Below are 16,476 nucleotides of genomic sequence, written 5' to 3'. Positions count from 1 at the left end.
GAACGATAACAAGTTTTGATTTGTTCGCCAAGGCAGCCGAAACGGGTTATGATTGACTGGCTGTCGGACAGGCGACATTGGCAGGCGGATAAGCCGCAATCCCCATCTGGAAATGGGGATTTTTCAAGTGTGCTTCGGCTGCCCCGGCTGCCACGGCAGGCCAACATAGTTTGTTATAAAATTAATGACCCTCATTTTGTATTCAAGTGTTATCGAAGCGATTGCCAGTGCACGTAGACACACACGGCCTATGGACGAAAAATATGGGTTTGGCTTGGCCTGCTCTGCGGATTGCCAACAATAAATACGCAAATATTTGTGTACTGGAAATGGATTTCTTGGCAGCCAATTAAAGACCAGATTTTGAGGGGCTCATTAAAAATATTTCCAAGTACCACACATCAATGATAGTGGCATCAGAAGTATGTAAATATTGTGAGTGCTGGCTGTAATGTGAAGAAGAATAAAATGGATAGAAACTTACTTATATGGCAATGCGAACTCTTTAGAATGGCAAGAGCTAACATTTTGTGGGGCATAATCGTGATGATTTATTTCAATCAATCACGACTGATGGACGTGAAATTAGCAAGCCCTGGAGAAAGCCCGCCCTGGCAACCCAAGGTCACCTGAAATTCCTTCATTTCCCACGTACCACGGGGCGTATGAGCACTGGCTAACAACTGTTTCGACACCTCATTTCACTGCAGCCAGAGCCACATGTTGCATGCTCTTCGCTGTGTTCCGAGGCGTCGCCTCGTGTAAATTGCTCGCCAGATAAATATCTGCAGCTTATCACGATGTCTTAAACATTAAGCTGCCGCCTGGATGGCCGACTGGAGGAACACCTACTCCACCGCCGACTGCTCGTATCTGCAGCTGTTGATGGGAATAATTTATGTGAAGGTTAGTTGCAGGCTCACACGATGCAGGTTGCCCCACTGAATGGGAGGTTTTCGCCATATGTGTGTATAAAAGAGTTGAGCCAAAGCTATAAAGATCCGATCCAGCTGGGGCACTTACTTTCACAAGTCAGTCAGCACGTGAGCATGGCCGCAGCTAACGGGCGCACATTGTGCGGCTGCCTGACCTCATTTGTGGGCGCAATTTGCTTGGAAAATCTGTAAAAATCTGTAAAAATCTGTGGCAAGCGAGCTGGAGTGCGGAGTGCTGCATTCATTAACAACAAATTGTGCCCGAAATTCGCCTTAAATAACATTTTATGTTCGCGCACTGGCCGAGATACCGCCGGACGGCAAACGCCTGCCCGCATTTTCATTGCTTTATCTGTTTTTCATCTCGAGCCGGTCAAGTTGGCAATTTGGCAAAGCGTGAAATGGACAGACACAGACCGCAAAAAGCCGTATTCCAGATACTGCAGCAACAATAGACGAATCTGGGTAAAAGCCCCACCACAATGGATTGGGAGTAGGTGCCGTGGCAGCGGCACGCTGGTTGCATGATCATAAATCTGCAGGTATACAATAAATGCAGTGATCTCTGCAGCTCCCCCGTTTCCGCCGTACCCATTATACCCGCCATACCCCTCTTTCCACTGGCTCTATTTGTGTCGAGACTTTGCACTAGAAATGTCAGCGTGGCACGGCATCCATACCCTGTAATTGGGCTGGGGACGGGAGTTGATAAATCTGTGTAATTAGAGCAGTAAGCATGTAATGCAACTGGCTGTTTGTGTTGATAAAGAAAACCGCAGATGATTTTCAGCACGACATTATTGTATTAAAAGTCGCACATCACTTTTTTCATTGCAATGATTCTCATTTTTACATCTCTGATATAAATATATTAATTGCACTAAAAAATTAATGGAAACTTAGGCTGAGCTATCCTCTATTTATCTATCCTCTTTTAAGAGATACAAACCAAAACATACTGTGCAGTCCACCGAATTTCAGTGGTTTTCTTTTGGCTGTGATTCATGGGCTTTGGCCGCTGGGCATAAATCAAGCGGCAGAGAAGTCCGAAATGAAATGCAGCAGAACGGAATGAAATGGATTGTGCAAATGTCTGCCAAGTTGAGCCGGGCTAAGCCGGCCGGCCAGATGCTTTGGGCCACGTCCAGGCGAGAGACCCGGCCAAAAGTCTCCCGACCCGACGGCTTTAAAGGGGCGTGACGTGTACGCACCTGTGATTCAAGTGGAGTGGAGTGGGCATGGCCACCAACAGGTAGCCACGAGTATCCACCTCCAGACAGGCCCATTGGCATGCCAATGAGCCAGGCGCACGTGCTTTATGCTAATTACTTGCTGGGAATCGGGCGTGGGATGGTCGAAGTCAGGAATATTAAAACGCATTTGGAATAGCTCTCAAAACTTGTTTGTGTCATTATCGCGTTCTTTCAAATCCAAACCAGGTGTTTTTTCTTCTTATTTACACCTTTGGAGGTGGTGGCTTACATGTAGTTTAATTAATGCGTTCGCGATTAAAATGTATACATTACGAGATGTCGTGTGTGCTTTATGGCTTGTAAAGTTTGCTTGGCGGTAATTAACCGGCTGACTGGAGGACGGACAACGCTGCGTATGCTCGATGTCGCGCTCAGTGCAAATTAACATCAAATGTCAGACGGGCTCGTTGCCGTGGCCAACTGATTAAAGTCGGATCTGCGAAGCGTTCTCTGATGTTCTGCGATGTCAGCTTATGGGTAATCATGTGTCCATGGACCCCAACTGGCGATGTTGAATTAGACATGGTCGCGGAGTTCAAGTTCAATTTTTGCGGATGCCTCGGCGCTGCTTTTAATTAAAAGTAATGCCTCGCCATTTAGACAAAATGCTTTTCCTCCGCTTTTCCTTTTTGCTTTTCCACGAGAACAAGGAAAGGGGCGGCGGCGGCGGCAGTAGGACACACCCATTCTGGCCAGCCATTCTTTCACTGCGGGTCCCGCGGTTATTTATTTGATGACTTCGGCAGCTACAGACCCGGTCCGTCGTCCGTCAGTCGTTCTTTTTCTATTCTTTTATTTTTCAGCTTTTTGGTCAAATCACAGCGGGCGTCGGGCATTGATTGTTGTTACTGGGAAACTGGGGAAATGCGGTAACCATGCCTGAATTATGCTCGCCGCAGCAGACGAGGCGAGTTTAATGCTCGGAATATGCAAAATCATGAGTCTGCGTTGATTTTAAATTGTATCATTAAAACGAGAGCCCGCTACGAGCGGCGGCGTCGTAATGAAAACCAAACCGAACTCCACCAAAAATCCCCGTTCCCCAAACCGACTGCTGCGAGAATTTCGTGTGTTTAACATTTTTTCTGCTATTTTTTCCGGCTCGTTCATTACACATTTTGATTGAACCCTGCCCAGTTGGTAGATCAATCAATTTTTTCTTTGTTTCCCTCGGCTTGCTAATAAATTGCGGTACGAACGCAGCGGGCCCAAAACCGAAAAATAAACAAATTAAACATTTTCTGGCCATGGTAGCAATTATGTAGCTCGCTTCTTTCCACGCTCACGCTGTTAATTCAATTTATTTTCTGTGTCTAATTAAAGGGGAGAATGGATGGATATGTTTGATTTGTGACAGGGAATGGCTGGCAGAGAGCTGGAAGTCAATGGAGAGACCATGACAGGATATGTTTAATGAATAATTAATTGAGTGTATTGGCCCTCCGGCGGCCGAAGAACAAAACAAGATTTGGTTATTATAAATTCAGCAAATTGTAAGTAGTTGTAGTCATGAGTTGGCTCACTCCATGCCGGGTAGTTTATACCACTTCCACTGAAGGCTATTCATTGCATCATCACTCGAGCACTTAATAAACGCACTGGCAACTGACATTTGGTCCCACAATCCTGTGCTCCATTTGCATTTCCATGGCTCGATACTTCGGTACTTATATGCAAACGACAGTTGTTACAATTTATGGCCAACTTGGCAACAGAAAAGCATGCAACAGCAACAACTGCAATTTCCAAATAATTGTTTGTGTGCGCAATTTTTGCCGTTGCCATTTTGCGCAATACGAATGGAAATTTTGCAAGCAAGCGATTCAAATTACTGATATGTATTTCCATCGATGCATTTGACACATCTGAAGCACGACGTGAAATCGTACCCTCGACTTCGAATCCGACTTGGAGTCAGAGTTGGGCTCAAGTTGGCCGGAACTGCAGTGCCACACGTCGGGAAGTCTGAAAGTCTGAAAGCATTCACGCAATCGCAATCTCAACTCAAAAGTTGCCAGCTATTAGCAGCTCTCATTGTGGCCTTTCCTCGCTTTTCATTTTCTTTTTTGCCAGTTTGCCATTTGGCCACTGCTACTGCACAGTTTTCCTGCCGTTAAGTCATTCTCGAGATACTCAATGCCTGATTTTCCACTCAAGTATGGCCTGCATTGTTGCTGCCGCTGGCAATTGATTGCTTGAGTCATAGACTTTAGACCACAACGGGTTTAAGTCCCGACCAGGCTGGCACTTCGAAATGGGCATACCCTTTTTGGTAAATAAATAACCGTCATTGGCTTTTGTAGTTTGAATGTTAATATCAGTATTTTCGGAAGTGAATGAATCAGAAGGTGTCAGTAGAACGCGGCATTAGGTCTAGCAAACATTTGTTTATTCAGAGCTAAATACTGGCTAAATGACAATCAATCACATTGTAATACTCTGACAAGTCGCCCAGTTTATCGGCTTCTTTGAAGTTCCCAAGTCGCCTTGGTTAGGGTATCGACTCCTCGCATTCGCCTGCCAACCGAAGGCACTCGTTCCAGTATGCTTGTCGCCAAACCGGAGCAGTTGCCTCCATGGACTCCACTTCATCCATATCCCAATGGCAGCGCCAACAAATTGCCACTCCAAAGGTGTTGGAGTCGCTGTCGCCGCCGTCATCGTCGTGTTTGTTTGCCTTTTTTTGGTTATCGCTGACACAACAATGGGTCGTAGCTGTTTTCGATGCGGAGTGTGGAGAGGGGCGACGGCGGGGCGTATACGTAATATTTGATTTTCTATTGCAAATGCATTGGCAATTTGCACCGCGAGTTGATTGAACTGTCAATCGCCATTGCGATATAGTTTCGCTAATTTTGTGCATGTCTGCATTTATGAAGGCAAATCGGCCATTTGCCTAATTAAAATGCCCCACAGTGCAATTTGGCCAAATGAGCGATGGGCCAAGAGGGGACCACAGACTGGGACAGCTTGTAATATAAATATTTAAATAGGATTTGCTTTGCGAATGGCTAATGGTTGAGCTGGAGTCCAGATACAGACCGGGAGATGGGGGGATTGGAATGGGGATTATGTGGTCAGCACATAAGGTAAATGACATTTAATTGGCCCACACTCGCCGAGGGGCGGAAATTGACCAATTGACATACATTTTTAAAGACATTTCCTCCTGCGCAGGAAAGTAATTGCCGTTCATTGGAAACCATTTTTATTTTCGACCTCCTGCCTCGATTCCCATCGACATTATTAAATATTCAGACTCTTGGCTTCTGCAAATTTATGATTTCTTTTAGCTCTCCTTTCCTGGCCAATAAAAAGGAGAATAGCCGGCGAATGGAAATAGCATCACGTTCCACAAGACTCGGCTAACTATAAAATTACACCGAGATATCTGAGGCAAAAGGCAAACAAACAGAATCATAAAAAAATGCCGCACTTTTTCTTTGGCTTACGAAAGATTTTGCAATTTATTTCGCTGGGACTATTTTTGTATTTCAGTCGCTGTACTTTTGAGTCATGCCCGCCGATTGTGAGCAAAAAAGCCAACTTGCGCAAGAAGGCCAAAAGCAGAAGAGCCGGCGAAAAGCGGGTAAGAAACTTTTATTGCGCCAAATCTAACGGCGAGCGAAACGAACGGCCGCCCTTTGACCCCGGATCTTCGGGCGGTGAGAGGAGGCAGCGCTGGGTGTCAAGGTTAAATGTCTGACGGCACGAGCTCAACCAGAAATACGGGTCAATCGCTGATAGCCGGTAGAACCGGGATACCTCTTTCCACCTCGAATTCCTCACAGTCTCCGCCAAAAGCATTCGCTCTAATGCGTCATCATAAATCCCCTGCACAAATGAAATTTTCGTGTTCGGCTGCAAATGATGGTGCAATTTATATTCATTAGGAAATGATCGGGCGATCAGTGAGAATCTTTCTTGGCCATGACTGACTGTCTAACTGTTCGCCTCTCAGATTGGCCTTTATGGCCAAATGGTAGTTGCAAGCATAAAAAACCCATAACAATTATGAAATAATCGCTGTCTTTGGGCTATGAAAAAGAACTTAAATGCCACCATCTGCAGGGGATTATCTGAAATCGCTAGTTAATAAAAATTCACGAAAGACGAATGTACTTGTATTTAAGAAAGAAATAAGAATAAAGCAATATCCAACGAAATCCCATCTAATCTTAGATTATAAAGATCTTCTGAAATCTCCAAATGCGCTTCAAAGAGTATTCTGCCTTCAACTTTCAGCATGAATCAATTCCATGTTTATTTTAAAGACCTTTGCTTGCTAATTTAAATTTATACCTCTCGTAAAACATTTATAAACTTTGGCTGCCGTGGAACTGCTGTTCGTGGGTGGCCTGTTGAATAAATCAAATCTGTCTAGCAGATAACTGGAAACTAACTAGCTCTGGTCTTGGCCAACTGAGTTGGCCAGAATCGCGAGCCAAGAACTTAGAGCCCCGTCTGATGTGGACTATCAGTTTCTGTTTGGCGATGGCTGGGCCCCTGGGACGAGGAAATCGTTAATCACTGGGGTACTAATTGATTTTTCAAGTGCATTCGAGACACGTTCTACCGCTTTTCCCGCTCAACTTAGAGGTGCTTTACACTCTTATTTTCGCCCCCCAGCGAAAGTGGCGGTCCAAATGTTCTGGGAATTTTCTATTCCAAAATCCAGCCAGCTAATGAGCTTTTGAGCAGCTGGGAAGCTATCGATCAGCCGACGTCGTCTTCTTTTTGCGAGCGAGTTTGTGGGTTAAGGGGTCGATTTAGCAGCGGAAGGCATTTCTCAAGTTGAATTAGCCCGATGAGTGGTCTTTGTTCTAAACACAATCATTAGTATATTACCCAAGATGAAGCGTGACTCGGGGCTATTTAGGACTCGATTTTCGGCTATTTCGCTTTACGACCCCTCCTCTGTGGTTTCCGATTCCCTTTCTTTCTTTGGGCCTTCACCAACTCCTAACTAGCCGAAGTTTTCCCTCTGGAGCCGCAGCATAATTTAACAGGAAATCGTTAACGAGCGGCGTGTTTAAAATAGTTGGCTCCACCTCCGATGCTCCAATGCTCCGATGCTCCGATGATCCGGCTGCATTTCTGCCGCAGACACGATGGCATTTAAATGAAACGCTGCCAGAATTAGAACTGTAAACAACATGTGTTGAAATGCCTAATTGATTGACTTGACTCAGCGGCACCTGACTGGTGGGGCAGGGTGAGGAGCGGGGAAAACTGGCTGCGACTGGGAGCTGGGAAAATTATGGCATTGGCATTCGGCGGCATCTGATGGATTGCCAAAGACGTTTGATCAATGGCCGAGTGCGAGTGCAACTCTCAGGTTGATTAGCCTTTGCTTCGCGGAAGAATGCAATTAAGACACTTTAATGATGCGCAGTTATTAAATCAATTCTCCCCAGCCTTCGTTCGCAATTTATTACACAACCACTTCCTTGGTCGCATCCATGGCTTTGCATAGAGCTCGGAGTGCGGCGGACAACGGCTCCTCCAATTACGGCCAACTCGAGACAATGGCCCGTAAAGCATTCTAACACCAATCTCCGAGCGGCTTCAATGGCTTTCTGGCACTCCAGCCAACTTTCCAATTGGCAATAAAGCATGCGAAACCAATAGCAATACCTCTTTTTCTTTGGTTTTTGGTTTTGTGAATTTCTTTTTAATTTTCTTTGTTATTTGTTGACCACTAACTGTTGATTACCAGGCCGAGATACTGGCCTTTTCACGCGCCCTCCAACCGCAGAACAGCGGACACAATGGAGCATTGGAGGCGTTGGTAGAATGCCCAAAAAAGGTATCGGCATTTTGGCCACAAAAACAGACGCTGCTGCAGTTTTCTGCACTTGAGCGCCTAACGGTAGTTCCAGCTAACGAGCTAACGTAAATTAAGATCGCTTGTTCTGTTCTTTTTCCAGCTCCAGCTCCAGCTTTTCTCGGGTTTCTCGCTTTTCTTCTGGCAGCATCTTTCGTGGAATAAAAACCAAATGTGTTCGGCAGCAAAAAATAACCCAGAAGTAAACAAAAGATTCAGCCAGAAACAACACAGCACTGGAGTTGGGTGGGGGTGGGGATGGTGCTCCTCTCGTTTCGCTCCCATTTTCCCAAAAACGGAAAGGCCAGGAGAAGACTTCAGACTTCACTCAACGCCAACGCACCATGTACATACTTAGATCTGGATGCAGATCCCCCGACCCAGTTTGCCGTCGTCCCCAGATACACACGCATTCGTGAGATACCCGGTCTCGAACTCATTTGCATGTGGGCAGTGGGTCAGTGACTGGCGGGAAATCTATCTATCTATCTATCAGTCAACTGAGATTTTGATGCCTCGGTGGGCAGTTGGTAAACTACTCGTTGGATAGTTATGGTCTTTGTCTAGTCACCACGCACTATCCCCCTCCATCGCTCCACCTCTCCTTCATCGATCTCGGGAAAGGAAAATCGCATTTTCCTCAATCCAACCCACTTTGGTTTTTCTCCTTCGCTGGCTTTTACAAAAGTCTTCATCGGCCGCAGCTGTAATAAAGAACTACATACCGTATACAAATCGATTTCACCCAGTTCTCTGGTCTTTTTTCCGTGGATTCTTACATGCAGCACATATTTTCTTTTATGGCCATCCGTTTTTTGTTGCTCTCTAGCCGGAGAAACCATAAAAAACGATTGCCCCCGTGGATGCAAGGAAATCTACCTTATAGAGAGCCCAACCCAACTGAAATCCAAGCTAGAATTTCGGCCTGTCCAGGTGATTGCGTGCAACATGCGCTCGGTTGTCATAAAAGTTGCCACTTTATGACTTACTTATGTGCAGGAAAACCCAACTAGCCAAAGGTAAGGAACTCACAACTCCAAGACTCAGCCATCTCACGGCGGAAATAGACCTAATGATCAATTAGCTCGAACCGCGCTGCCGTTAGCTTCCGACTTGTCCACTGGGAGCGTCCAATTCCTGGACGACGGATGGATCTGCAGCTCGGCGAGCGGTGGGCTAATGCGCAACTATGCGTCACTGCAATTAACCCAAAGCTCTAATTGGGGATGGTTAGCTGGGCATAAAATGTGTATTTTAAGGCCCATTACGGATGACTTCCTGTCGCACAAACTGGCCTCAGTGCGACTCGCCAATAGAAAATCAAATAGAAGCCGGAGCAGTTGGAGCTGTCAGAAGTAGCCGTCGCGCCGTATGATGATTGCGCAAGCGACACATAAGCGGACTCCAACTCCCAGATCTCGGATCCCAGATCGCTCGGATCTCGGTTCTCTGGGATCCCAGAACACAGAACGAAGCAACCAGGTCCCCGAGCAACTCAAGCTGCAGCAGCAGTAACTGCTTTAATTGGAAATTGTTGCAGCAGAGGCATCCGCAGCAGCACCGTCAAGTGTTCCAGTTACGTGGCTGTCGTTTGCTTTCAATCTTTTGGCGCTCCGGCGCTGGCAATTGCATCACGCAAACTGAAGAAGTGAGCCGAGCTGCCAACGGGTTTGGCTTTGGGCCCGCCACCATTTATCTCTGCCCCCGCCCCTGGCTACTTTCTAAAGCCTTTTCTCGCCGCTCCAGCTTGTAGCTAAGACTACACTGGCATAAAAGTCTGGGGGATCAGATTTGGGCTACTCAAGTGTTTGCTGCAGTTACGTTGCAACCACTATTGCATCATAAGCTGAGTTACAGAACTTTCTTCTGGAAGTAACATTCTAGTTCTGCGATCTAGTTCACTGAGGCTTTTCCTCGAGTGTACAGCATCAACTTCTCATCTCTTCGCAGCCTGGTTCACTTGGTTACTGTGCGCAGTTTTCCCCCCGGTTTCCTTTTTGTTTTCCCCGTTTTTCCGTTTTTGTCTTTTTTGTTCGCAACTACAACAACCTCGAGCTGCAGTTGGGAAACTGGTGCAAGCTTTTCTGCTGCGCTTCAGCCTGCTGCAAGTTTGCAGTTAGTTCTACTGTTGCGTTGTCCCCGCCGTCGAAGTTGTCGTCGTTGTTTCTTTGGGCTTTGATTTTGCTGCTATGTATGACATTACTCGTTCACTTTTTTCCCATTTTCTTTTCGCCTTGGAAATTGGAAATTAACGTGCAACAACTGGGCTATAGCAGCCGAACTGAACAACCGAACAACAACTGCACGGGCAACGTGAACGAACAGCCCTTTGTTCTTAAAGTTTTTACAGAAATTAATTAAGTGGCTCTGCTGCGAGCAGGGGATTTATAGAGATTGTTAGGAAAGTTGCTGCTGCTTTCGCAGTGGCTGCCACTTTGGGTTGCTCGCTAGTCTTGTGTCACATGAGCCAAAAGTCTATAAATTTGCAAGAGCCATAAAATTAGCTCGTAAAGTTTTGTTTTTAGTGCAGCCCCCCTCCCCCGTGTGTGTGTGTGTGTGTGTGTGTGTCCACATTTATAATGTCACTAATTAAAAAAGCGGATCCCAAGACCTGAAGTAATTTGGTCGAGCATTATTTTATTGCTGCAGATGGGCAGATGGGAATCAGTCGAGTGGATTTACGACCCTGGCCAGTGATTAGTGGTATGAGGAACGGGTGGCAAACCTTTAAAGTGCCATGTATTCCCGCTTAATGTGACACTCGAAACGAGTGGCTTCTCCCTTTTTTGATTTTCAATACACCCCAATCAATTCCCCGTTTTGGGCACCGCTTATGGCCATCAAAGAGTCATTTATAACCGAAACAGTTTTGTCAAATTTCGACGGATGGCCAATCCCTGCCTGCTAACCGGCGAACCCGCTGACAGCTGCCGCTCATCACTGATGGATGGATGGGCGTTTTGCAGCTTTGGTTAGAAGAATACCGCGACTCGTGGCCTGGCTTTGCCGGCGATTAGAGGCGCTGAAAGGGTTAACCAGGCGCTTTGGGATGGGGTGTTGGGGTTGAGGGGGCTTTTATCAGCAATCTGTCAGTGTGGCGAACATCATCATCGCCATCCGAATTTGCGGCAGCTTCAAAGGCGGCGGCGACATCTTCTGACTGACTGCGTGGTCGGTGTTTGACGTTGAATTTACAAATTACAGCTAATTAAAAGTTGATGGGTCTGCGTGAGTGAAATCAAGCGGCGGAGGCATCTTCCCCATCGCTGATAAGCAAATGAGGAAGTCAGGAAAATTCGTTGGAAAATTGTATTTACTTTGTGCTCACTTTTTACCCCACTCTGCCTACTTGCGCAAGTCATCCAAATGTTCTGGTTGTCTGGCTGATGTTTATCTGGGGAAACTATGATGGGGCATCCGTTGCACAACATTGTTGGACAGGAAATGTTTTTCCCTCGGAAAGAATTCGCATGCGAAATTCGGCCGGTGTGACACAGCTGCACTTATGTAGCTTATAACTATGCCATCAAATCATAGCCAGTCATATCCTAAACTAATAAAAAATATCTCTCAAAAATAAAAAAGCAATTTGAGAGCATCGGAAGAAGTTTGCAGTAATAATTGCGCAAACATTTGCCATGGCAACTGCTGAGATTTCTCCATGGCAAGAATTTCATTTTGCCCGCTCAAAAAAGATGGAAAAAGTAAATGCGCCAAATGAAAACATTTCCATGCCGATTTGTGTGGGAAAGAGCAGCGAAAATGATTATGCCAACGATGATGACGTTGACAACGACAACACAACGCAACACAGAAGCAGCAGCAGCATCAGCAGTAAATGTTGCTGTTGCAAGAACCACAATTGCGGAATTGACTTGTCCACACCAGGAGAAAATACTCGAGTGGATAATTGTGAGCTCTGGTTGCGGATTGTCAGTGCTTTACAAACAATGAACTATCTAACTAAGTTAGGAATATTTCAAATTAACTGCTTGGGTACTTATAGATTTTTTTCAGTGCACAAAACTCTTGCATGTCAGGCACAAATAGCAAAAGAAGTCAGACAGTTAGGTTATCGCCATCGCAGCTTCATAATTAAATATTGTCAGCACGGAGGACGCTGCCTTGTTGCGGCCTGATGATGCAGATGATGCAGATGATGCAGATGTGGCAGATGATTCAATTCCTGCTGCCGCGAACGCATGCAACTTGATGGCCGAGGACAGGAAGTGCGAAAACTATTAGTGGCACTTATTTATTCATTAGAGCCAGTTAGAGACACCCAGCTGTGCTCCAATTATGCAGATCGTTGCGGCTGGAAGCCCCACAGCTGGGCAGCGATACGATAATGACTAAGATGAGGATGCATCAGGATGCAGGCACACGCTGCTCATTTCGCTATTTACACATCTGCATAATGACGGCGCGATGTCATTGCACTTCGGCTGGTTCAATGTGCGTGATGAGTTGAGTTATGGGCGGCGTACCCCCGCTTACCTGCTTTGGATATCTTTATGTGGGGGCTGCGAGGAGCGCGGTTTGGGGCAATCACTGGCTTATCAGCACACACAAATCAGAGCGGATCCCGAAATGCTCATTGGACGAAGACACTTTTATGGCTAGATGTTGATTGTATGCAAAGATGATATTTTAAGTGGGGAGCGCTCGGTTCGGTTTTATTTTATTCCCCCGGCTTGCGCCACATGGGAGCTTTTTCCGAAGAACTGCTGCTGCTCCTGCTCCAAAAACACACACACTCTCACCAACAACGAACACACACACGCCGGGCAATAATAAAAGCGTAAATGCTTATTTATTTGCAAGTCGTTCGCGAAATGCGCTCTTTTATAATTTATGAAGACCGCGCACACGACGTCGACAAGCTCGAGAAATGCGAAATGCGAAATCCTAAATCGAAAACCCGGCAACAAAAAAAACCGAAATTGGACTTTTTATTTGATATATTCTCCGTTTATGGTCGTTTTTTGGAATCGGTCAGCGAGACGACCCTCATAAAAAGCAGGGCGCTCAAGTCACAGATTGTCCGGGCTCAGAGGTCAGAGTTTGCGGAGCAACTGCAGTCCATCAATCACAAGTGCCGAATGCAGGCCGCCGAGTTTGCAGTTCACCAACCGATCAAGCGGACCAAACCGACCGATTAGTCCGAAGCAGCCGAAACCGAAGCCCAAACTCGATGCGAATTCCGATCCGAACGAAAACCCAGTAGTTCCGCTGCAGCGTGCGTTACGTGCGACGGTCCAACAGCAACTGCTCGAGCATCGACTTGGAGCCGCCTGGCTGAGCCCCCGGGTGGAACCTGTTTCTGGGGTGGACCGTGAGTGTGGATGGTGTTGCGTCTCCGGAGTGGAGCAGGCGGCACTTTTGGCGCCAACTTTGGAGAGTTTCGAATGCCGGCTGGCAAAGAGAGAGCCATGGAGAGTTGGCCGGAGAGAGCGCCAGCACGTGGTGTGGCGCTAAGTACGGCTTAAGACTTGTATTGCAGGAATGATTCCAGATAAAAATGTACGGAAATAAAGTAAAAGATAAAAAACGAAAAACGAGTGTATACAATATACAAATAATTTTTAAAATGCAGTACCTCATGTCTCAGCACTTCTAAATATATTAATTCTTATCTTGCTGCATCCTGACCAATATTGTTTGCACATATATACACTTACAGTAACTACTATTTATACTATATTTACGAATGACTGTAGCAAAACAAACCGCGAGATGTGTGTAGAGTTGGAGAGCGCATGCGCACAGCGAGAGCACAAACTCCGAGGGAAAACCACTCCAGAGAAGGAGACTCGAGTGCCGGCGACGAAAATAAATGCTGCGGAATTGACAGGGGCGGCAGTCGGATTTGGATGAGTTCCTCTGGGGGGGAGATGCTCCAGACTGCGGAGGGGGGTGCTGGGACTACGACTGGGGTTAGTCAGCATCTGCTTTCTATCTTGCACGCCGAGTGATAGCTAAAGATACATGCCCTCATCTCGCGGCCTTAAGTGCGCTTATAGCTGTCTATCAGCCAGAAATCACCCCATAGAACGTCGATGATCCGGCAGAGGAAGCCCGACGATCCGCGGGGAAGAGTACTCCTTCCTCGCCAGCAATTTGCAAACCGCAAGTGGCCGAGACACATCGGAATTCGCTGTCCTCCAGCTGAAGAACCTCCTCCGGCAACTGAAATCGACAAAGTACACACCCCCTGCCTATCGATCAGTGGTCATCGGCTGTGGAATTTCCTCGGAAATATTTATCTACGCTAATTTCCCTGCTAAACTTGGGCAAGTGCCGGGAAACCGCATCATGGGCTCGCTAGCAATTTTCGCCGCTCGCGTGCCAGCTTGTTGCAACATTGCTGCATTGTAACAGTGCAACAGTGCAACAGAGCAACAGTCCAGCATGGCAGCATTGCAGCATCGCAAAACGCCTTTAACTCCGACTTCCCATAGAAAAGTTAGTTTCGGCTGTCCACTTTGGTCCAAGGGTCCGGAGATGCCTCCTCTTTGTGGCTCTGTGGCGTTTGGTTTATGGTTTATGCGCCGCCGTTTTTGGTCTATTAAAATGATTGCAGTATTTACGTAGCGCTCTTCAGCCATAATTTGTATTTGCTATGCTCATCATCATCATCATCATTGGGCAGGGGCCACTCGAAGGCGAAGGCACATCCTCCTCCTCTGCGGTTTTTCCCCCTGCCCATCCCCTGCACCGAGGAATGCCCCCGGCATTTGACCCTTCCCCAAAGTCTAAGCTCTTCTATTGCCATTGTTTATCTGCAACGAGCCAGGCCCAAAAACCAGTCCCTGGCATCGGGTTTCCTTCCCGGTCTCAGCGGATTGTGCGTTCATATTTCTGGCCTTATCGCCCCTGGCGTCACAGTGCCGCATTTACCACGATTATTGATCGCTTAATACGAGTTTGCCGCTCTGCGTGTTTATTTGTGCAGCTTAGAGATACTGGGCCCATGTTTTCTGCATAAATATTTGTCGCATCGTGATCAATTACAGCTGACTGGGTTGACTGAGTCGCAGATACAAACAGAGTCGTTGACTCAGCGTGAAAGTTGGGTTTGGAATTAAACTAATAATTGTATGTCAGGCCGGGCTTAAAACTTTCAGTTTCGCGGGGCGAGTGACTGAGTGTGTGACTGACTGGCTGGCTGGCTGACTTCATTCAAGTGCCAGTTTTTGATCATTGCAGACATTATAATGCACATTCTCAGGCTAAAAAAAAAACGAAGCGAAGAAGAAGCTGGGGGATTTCAAAGTCAATCGACACGCCCACCGAGGACATTGAACTGGGGGCTTCGTAATAAAGTGTGCACTGAAAGAAATTGAAGAGCTACAACTTGGTAATGATCATGAAAACATGCCACTGAATGGAAAGGCCCCACAATAATGCTACCCATTATGGCTGATAATCGATCACTTTTGTATTAGTCAATTTTTAAAATCCTAAAGATCCTTGAGATCTTTCGGTGCAGCATTAAATAACCAGTTTAGTGTGGCAAATTTTTTGTTCGAACTTCCGCTTAGCAGGAACGCAGCCAATTTTGACAGATTACAAGGCAGCGAGTCGGCCCGCAGGCATCTTTTTGGCTTTTGGGTCTTGGGTTTTTGGCTTTTTGGGTTTTGGTAAGCCACCAACCGAGCAGAGTGGTAGGAAAGTAAGAGAGAACCCTAATCAATGGCCTCAGTGCAGGCGAGGCGATGCCATTGAACCACTGAGTCGGGAATTGGCCCGAAATGCAAACTGGCTCACTGAAATGGCCAACAGGAGTCGAATCGCCGCCCTGCTGCTTTCAATTACGTGTGCTGGCTACCAAAAAATTGCAAAATTCAAGCAGAGCCAACAAATTTATGGCCAGAACCGAACGCAAACAGAGCCGTTCAAGATCTGCATTTAAAAACACAATGTCCGCAGACGCTTGCCAACGATTAAGCACCGCAAATCAAAAGCCAGGCAAAAGTGCAAAAGGAAACCACGAGGAAAACCCCGAGGAAAACCCCGGGGACCAAACCCGCAAATGACAAATGTTTGCACTGGGAGTTTTGCTTGAAATGCAACAAGAAAAGCACCAAAAAAATGTGAAAAGCCACAACCGGGCGAAAACAGCCATAAAGTGTTGAGTGCTGGCGGAAATCACTTGAAACCGAAAATAAATCAAAGGAAACCATAATGGAGCACCAGCAGAAACAAAGGGGCAAGGCCAGAATCGAAAAGGAAAAGCGGAAAATGGAAAATAGAAAATAGAAAATAGCGCTGCCAGCATCCGCCGCCAACTCACAAAAAGCGATAAAGGCAGCGAGAATCTGCACAAATAATGAAATAAAATAAAATAGAGTAGAGCAAAATCGCCAGTTGAAACAGTAGTAAAAAGCCGAGCAGCAGTAATAAACGAGGTCCGGGAATCAAAACCATCATCTCGAACCAACCCCACATCCCAGATCTG

The 16,476-nt window shown here is 46.5% G+C and overlaps 1 protein-coding gene across 9 annotated transcripts in view; it reads right to left on the bottom strand.

The window, feature by feature from the left end:
• Positions 1–13,285, bottom strand: part of LOC6612974 (band 4.1-like protein 4) — a 55,279-nt gene extending 41,994 nt beyond the window's left edge. For 6 of the 9 annotated variants that reach the window (XR_004361970.1, XM_032720369.1, XM_032720370.1 and 3 more), the window contains exon 1: positions 12,513–13,285. The gene's annotated coding sequence lies outside the window, so the exon portion shown is untranslated. The remainder of the gene's footprint in view (positions 1–12,512) is intronic. The other 3 variants (XM_032720375.1, XM_032720372.1, XM_032720374.1) reach the window with 3 other exon arrangements.
• Between the last annotated feature and the right edge of the window lie 3,191 nt (positions 13,286–16,476).

The sequence above is a fragment of the Drosophila sechellia genome, chromosome 3R (genome assembly GCF_004382195.2).
Source record: "Drosophila sechellia strain sech25 chromosome 3R, ASM438219v1, whole genome shotgun sequence".
In the NCBI taxonomy this organism is placed as follows: domain Eukaryota; kingdom Metazoa; phylum Arthropoda; class Insecta; order Diptera; family Drosophilidae; genus Drosophila; species Drosophila sechellia.
This window is presented reverse-complemented; position numbering and strand designations above follow the sequence as displayed.